The 6,240-nt window shown below is 41.7% G+C and overlaps 1 long non-coding RNA gene across 1 annotated transcript; it reads right to left on the reverse strand.

The window, feature by feature from the left end:
- Positions 1-3,651: 3,651 nt before the first annotated feature.
- On the reverse strand, positions 3,652-4,603 carry LOC143412934 (uncharacterized). Its single transcript, XR_013093445.1, has 2 exons — positions 4,466-4,603; positions 3,652-4,391 (listed from the first exon to the last, which is right to left on the reverse strand). It is a non-coding gene; the product is annotated as an uncharacterized LOC143412934 (long non-coding RNA).
- Between the last annotated feature and the right edge of the window lie 1,637 nt (positions 4,604-6,240).

The following is a 6,240-nucleotide window of genomic DNA, read 5'->3' on the forward strand; positions in this document are numbered from 1 at the left end:
TAAATGTTAACTTTTAAAAAGCAGCAATGATTCGCTGCACATTTAGTAAGTGTGCCTGCGTTTATGCAGTTTGAAATAATAAATGCCAAAACACTGTTTCACCTTAGGCTTAGTTTATACTCAGTTATTACATCCTTTATTTATTTATTAGGGCTCATGGCATTAGATGTTTTAGCATTCGGCACTTCAGGTTGATTGTAGGTGTTAAAGGACATTTTTTCCTACGAATTTAAAGTTGTAATGGTTTTCTTCATTTTGTTGCCTTTCATTTAAAGTGAACAGATCTTGCTCATTCATTCTTGGAATCCAGTGAAGTAGCTTTGTATTACTCAAAGTTCAAAATAATCCTTCTTTATCTGAAACCTCAGGCCTTCTGGCATGGTCCCTTGGTCTGGGACCCTTCGGTTTGAGCTTGCTATTAATTTATTTTTCTTCTGGGTTTTGAGAGGTGATTTATGTTGAAAAGTTGCTTTGTATTTCTTTGGACACATGCGTTTTATTATCTTCTGATGCCTGGTATTAGTTCCTTATTGTTTTGTTTTTTGTGTTATTTGTTTTCAGTTTAGTTTTAGATGAATTTAGGTTCATTAGTTCCTTTTTTTGTCCCCTTTCTAGTCCTTCAGTCTCGTCTCTGCGTTAGTCTTTTTGTCCTCCATGTTTCCTTGTGTTTTATTTGGGTAAGTGTTGTTCTGTGTCTTGTGTTGAGTTTTACTTCCATGTGTCATTCGGTTACATGTCTGAGGCCATGCTCCCCATATTCTTCTTCCCTCAGTATTTTTTTGTATATACTGTCTCAGTCTCTCCTTTTCCTTTGTTGAGTCCTGCCTAAAGGTGTGGTGTCTCTTGGTACTGGACTTCTATGTTTAAAGATTCATCCTTGCTTTGGTTTATTCTCGGGCTTTCTGGACTGTAATTTTTTGTTTTTTGACATTAAAGTCTCGCTCTATGTTCACCCTCACTGATTCTCGCGTCCTGTATTTGGGATGGCAAAATTACCAACACACCCAAACTTGACACTTTCAGATTATCCTGTCTGAAACAAACTCACCTCGCCTCAGGCCAGCTGTCTTCTGATTGGCCGCTTGTAGGCTTATCCACTCTGCATGACATCATACAGATCCAAGAGTAGAAAAAAAAATAAACTCCCTAAAACTGAGTGCCTGAGCTTTGAGCTCACAGGGATTACTTTTCATACAGTGATCTCATTATTTGAAACTCTGGCCACGTTGAACATCGATGACTGGAACAGGAGATACATGACAAAAACACTAGATTTTGAGTCTGCTAGGCTTGAGTCTGAAGGAACATTGAACGTTCTGCTTGATCCTATAACACCCTGATCCCATTTACACCCCACATTAAAGAGCAACTGCTTTTATCCAGATGAGTTATGCAGATATAGATGATGTCTTAAAGCTAGACATAAAGTTTAAAGCTTATATCCGATTGCCATTGGACCTGCTATCATCACAGAAATGTATGCACTGTCTGAGCTTTGACTCTAGGGAAGTATTCACATTTAGACAGAAGCCACATCAATCAACACAACAAAAACCTGTATTTAAAGATCACAAATATGCAAATGAGCCTATTCTCAGCTGGAGGGAAATAAAACCTTATGAAAAGTGTATAATGAAAGAGAAGCTAGATGGAGGTGGATGCATAAAAAAAGGAGTAAGAGTGGGCAAAGGCGAGAAAACATGAACTGCGAAAACACTTTTGCTATCAGAGAGGGAGAACGCTGGGATAGTGTGTGTGCAAAAACACAAGTTGGGAGAGTGGAGGTGTTGGAGTGAAGATTAAAGGTACACAAAGGAAACAAGGATGGAAAAAGCCTGTTAATGTAATGGATTAGAGGAGAAAAGAAAGACGTCGCAGCTCCAGCAGCATGTTGAGTGACAGTCATGGACAATTTCATCTATTCCTAACATTTCCCTCCATTTTATTTTTACAGCACGCTCCACATGTATCAAACAAACCATTTAAATCATTATCAGACTGTTTATGAATGCAGCAGTCAGCCCGATCATGTTTTCTCCTTCATTGTTATCTTTACCCCGATCACTCCAAACAGATTTCCCTCTGTGTATTTGCCCTTCTCTGACCATGGATATTATGATTTTCGCTGGGTTTGGGTGGCATTGCCTTAAGTACACAAAAGAGAGACACAATTCCCATGCCGCCCCCGTGTAAACACAACAACTGGGCAGAATATTGCAAGCTTCCACCCCTGCAGCCAACAACAGCCAAGGGTTTGTTTAAAAGGGCCGGGGTTGGGCAGATGGCAATGTCCACAAGGGCTGCACGATAATTCAAAACACACAAAATCAACCAAAAGAATTATACCGAGGCATGTTGTAGGACAAAGAAAACCCTCACTGGTAAATCCTTTGGTGTTAGTAGAGCTGCTGAGCTGTGCTGTTTGTCACCCCGCTTCCTCATAATAGCACAAACCTAGAGGACAAAAAATGGCGGATTGCCTCGCTCCTGTGGCCACGGTGGAACCGCTACTGTTTACTCAGCACAAAGCATGCGGCGGCTGTGGTGCTCCAGGAAAAACTGAGGAATCAGTGAATTCCGGTGTTTGAGGATGAGTCCTGGGGGGCATTCTGTAAACCTCGAGCGACCCAGCCAATTAAACAAAGGATATCAATTTCATAGCTCAGTTCCTTCGAGGGGGGGGTCTCCCAATCAGGCCTCGAAGCAGAGACGCCAAACGGGACAAAGTATTATGTTCTGTCCCGTCTTTGCAAAAAATAAACATATACCGAACCGCTGATTGCAGCTCAGTGAGAGAAGGTCCTCTATTATGTGGAGCCTCAAAGAGCGGCCTGCTGATTATGGTCACTGCGAGCCCTGCGTCCATGCTGGCACAATAACAAAGCATGTGGCCAAAGGGTGGCTTATATTACCAATAGTGCTGACCAATTAAGAGTACACATAAAAGGCTTGTTTGAAATGAGTTTGGACAGGGTTTGTCTTTCTGTTAGGATTACTCTGCGTTTGAGAGTGGGCTAGTGCGGTCTGATTAATTACTCTTGAAGCAGCCTTTTTCATGTTGTTTGTAATCGGTTCTTATCTCTGCGTTCGATGTTAATGAGGCAGTGCGGTCCTGTCATTCAGCCCGAGGAATCCCTCTGTTGAAGGTTCTGGAAGGACCTTGTGCTTACTCAGCTAGTGATGGTGAAAAGAACACAAATGGAAGCAGATACAATACCCGCCCACCTACACAAACACTCATTACACCAATTCTAACAGTGATTGTAATTTCCCCTCATGGTCAGCGGGCCATCAGAGCCTCAGATGAATGGCTCAGAGAGTGGATGAAGTGGTTCAACCGAACATCTAAATATAAACCCTCCGTCGTCTGTGAGAGCACACAGTATCTACGCTGTCAGACGTCAGCGGTTTGTCAGCAGGGTGATACCATCTGAGGTACTGCCGCTGTACCCTTCACAGGGGGTATTTATTAGTACCTTTGTGGTTTTTACCTTATAGATGTGGCGAGACGAGGATGGGATATAAAGTAAATACTCTTTGCAGTTTTAAAAAGACAACGCCACCCTGGGAATTTCACCCAGAGAATACTGAAAGTAACACTAAATCACCAGAAAGGCACTTAGGTTCGCTATACTCAGTCCAGAGACGAGGTTCAATGATCAACAAATTCACAATTTATTAATAATTATTTAAAACACCATATAAAAGCACAATCATAAATATTCAAGTACAAATATGCTTAAAAAGGTATTCAGAGCTGAGGCTTACCAGTGGAGGGGCAGGGATGCCACACACAAACTAAAGAAAGAAAACACACCCAAAACACAAGTGCAGCACACTATCACACACACTCACACTAATAAACTAAACAAGGCAGGTGTGTACACTCAAGGGATCCCACCACCAAGGCACCCTAGTCTCCTCCACGTCGGCACTCCGCATCTGAATAAAAGAAACAAAGAAAATTTTAATATATTACAACAAACTAATGTGTAGCACCGGGGGATAACCCAACTGCAGGACCACACTGGTGATCTACAGCTAGAAAAAGGGCCTCCCACCAGTGGTGTAACAAAAATCCAAACTACAAATCAAAAGCAATAAAACAACATACAATCTGGGTAAAACTCTAAAATCTGGAGCAAACGGAATCGCCGTACTGCTCCAGCTTGCCGTCACACAACGACAAGTTAATAGTCAATCAATATGCACGCCAGCTGACTCCGATAACCGGCATGCATATGGCCGTTGTCCACGCCGACGTCCACTGTAAAAGCTGACAGCAGCAGGGAAAGAAATCTCACAACGGGAACAGACGATAAAAGCACAGCAAGGCAAAACAGCAGCACTTCAGTTCACGTAGCTTGGCGCAAAACTAAGGCCCACACTTCCTGCGAAACATAATAAATAATTACTATAAAAGAACAATAGAAGGCAGAGAGCGTAACAAAAGTTGATTACGTACCAAGTAAGCCGTGTCATAGAATGTAAGCAGAATAGCTCAGAGGAGGCTTCTATAACTACGACCAGCCGCGATGGAGACTTTAGAGGAGTAACCCACAAACGATCTCTACCACACCGAGGAAGTCAGGTGACCAAAAAGGAGATCACAGGCAAGCGATGCAGAGATACTGAAATGGCCACTATTTATACCAGCGCCCCCTAATGGGCCAGGCTGAAAGTGGGTTGGACCGAGGGATAACATTCATCCTGCCACATAGAGACCAGTCTTGAATCTGTTGTAGTAGTTTTGTATACTAACGTAAAGGTACAAAAGGTGAATTTCTAAATTCCTAACATGCACCAGGTCGCCAACATCCTAGTTACAGGGATGGTGACTTTTAGCCTTTGAGGCAAATACAGTTACTGGAGTCTGCACTATTATTATCCATCCATCTGCGTATCTTTATCAGGTATGCCAGGGGGCTGTAGCCTATCCTAGGTACCATAGGGCAAGAGGCGGGGTACACTCTGGACAGGTCATCAATCTGACGCAGGAATAACAGAGAGAGACAGACAACTATTATTTTTACTATAATTACCTCTACAAATTCCCTGAGAAGGCCTTTAGTACTGACAGGAAACACAAAGAGAGAGCATATTCCTCCCATACTGACTTCTATTTATTGGCTCTCTGTTTAAAAAAAAAACCATGTTTTTTCTTCCCACTTTCACCGAGTGCTTGCTCATTCGAGGTCGACTGCTGGGGTTCTCTCTGCATTGTTGTAGGGTCTTTACCTTAAAATATAAAGCACCTTGAGGCAACTGTTGTTGTGATTTGATGCTATATGATTAAAACTGAATTTAATTTCTGGAAAGCTCACAACTGTTATTTCTAAACTGGACTTTCTATTTTGTTTTTTGTTGGTTATTTTGTAGGTCAAAACTTTGTTTTAGCCACATTCTATTAGCCACAGGCAAATAAACAGGACATAGAGGATGTTCATTTCAAATTAAGTGTAATATATGTTTTCTGATTGAGTTCAGACTGGAGACCTGTCCCGGGGCTGCCCACCTCTCACCCTATGATGGCTGGGATTGGCTTCAGACCCCCGTAGAGGCGAAGTGGAAGAAGTCAATTACCAGGATGAATGGCAACATTTATTTGGCATTAAAGCTTTGCCCTGAAAAGCTTTTTCGAAAAATCTATAAGAAGCATTCAACACTAACCATACCCACATTTTACCCCTAACCTGATGGTGGTATAAAAAAAAGAAAATTGGAAGGACAAGCAAGACAGAAACTTTACCAACTTAATATCTAAGAGCAGAAATTATGTTTCACCTACTTTCGTTTTATAATTCACCAAACACAGATGTGTCTCCAGATATTACAGCATAAAATCTAGAAGAAACTTTGCAAATATGAACCTTTTACTGCTTGGCCCTCAAAAAGCTACATGAGGTCCAGTAATTAGTATTAGCAGGTTCATCTGTGTAGACTGCACATGCAGGGACAGAAACTGAATTTTTTATTTCTAAGAGGATAGCTTTAAACCATCAGGAGGTCATCTTTATTTTATCCTGTTTTCTATCTCTGCTGGTTCTCCATTTGTTCTTCTCATCCCAAGTACATGTTCTCATTATTCACATTGCCACTGGGGTGTGTATACGTGTCTCCACTGTAAAATATAAAAGGAGAGTGCCGGGCAGACTGCCAAGGCAGCCTGCAGACGATGACTTCAGCTAAATGTTTGGGACAAACTTAAAGAAGATGATAGACTGAAGGGGAATGGCTTTA

Source organism: Maylandia zebra, linkage group LG16 (assembly GCF_041146795.1).
Source record: "Maylandia zebra isolate NMK-2024a linkage group LG16, Mzebra_GT3a, whole genome shotgun sequence".
Classification (NCBI taxonomy): Eukaryota; Metazoa; Chordata; class Actinopteri; order Cichliformes; family Cichlidae; genus Maylandia; species Maylandia zebra.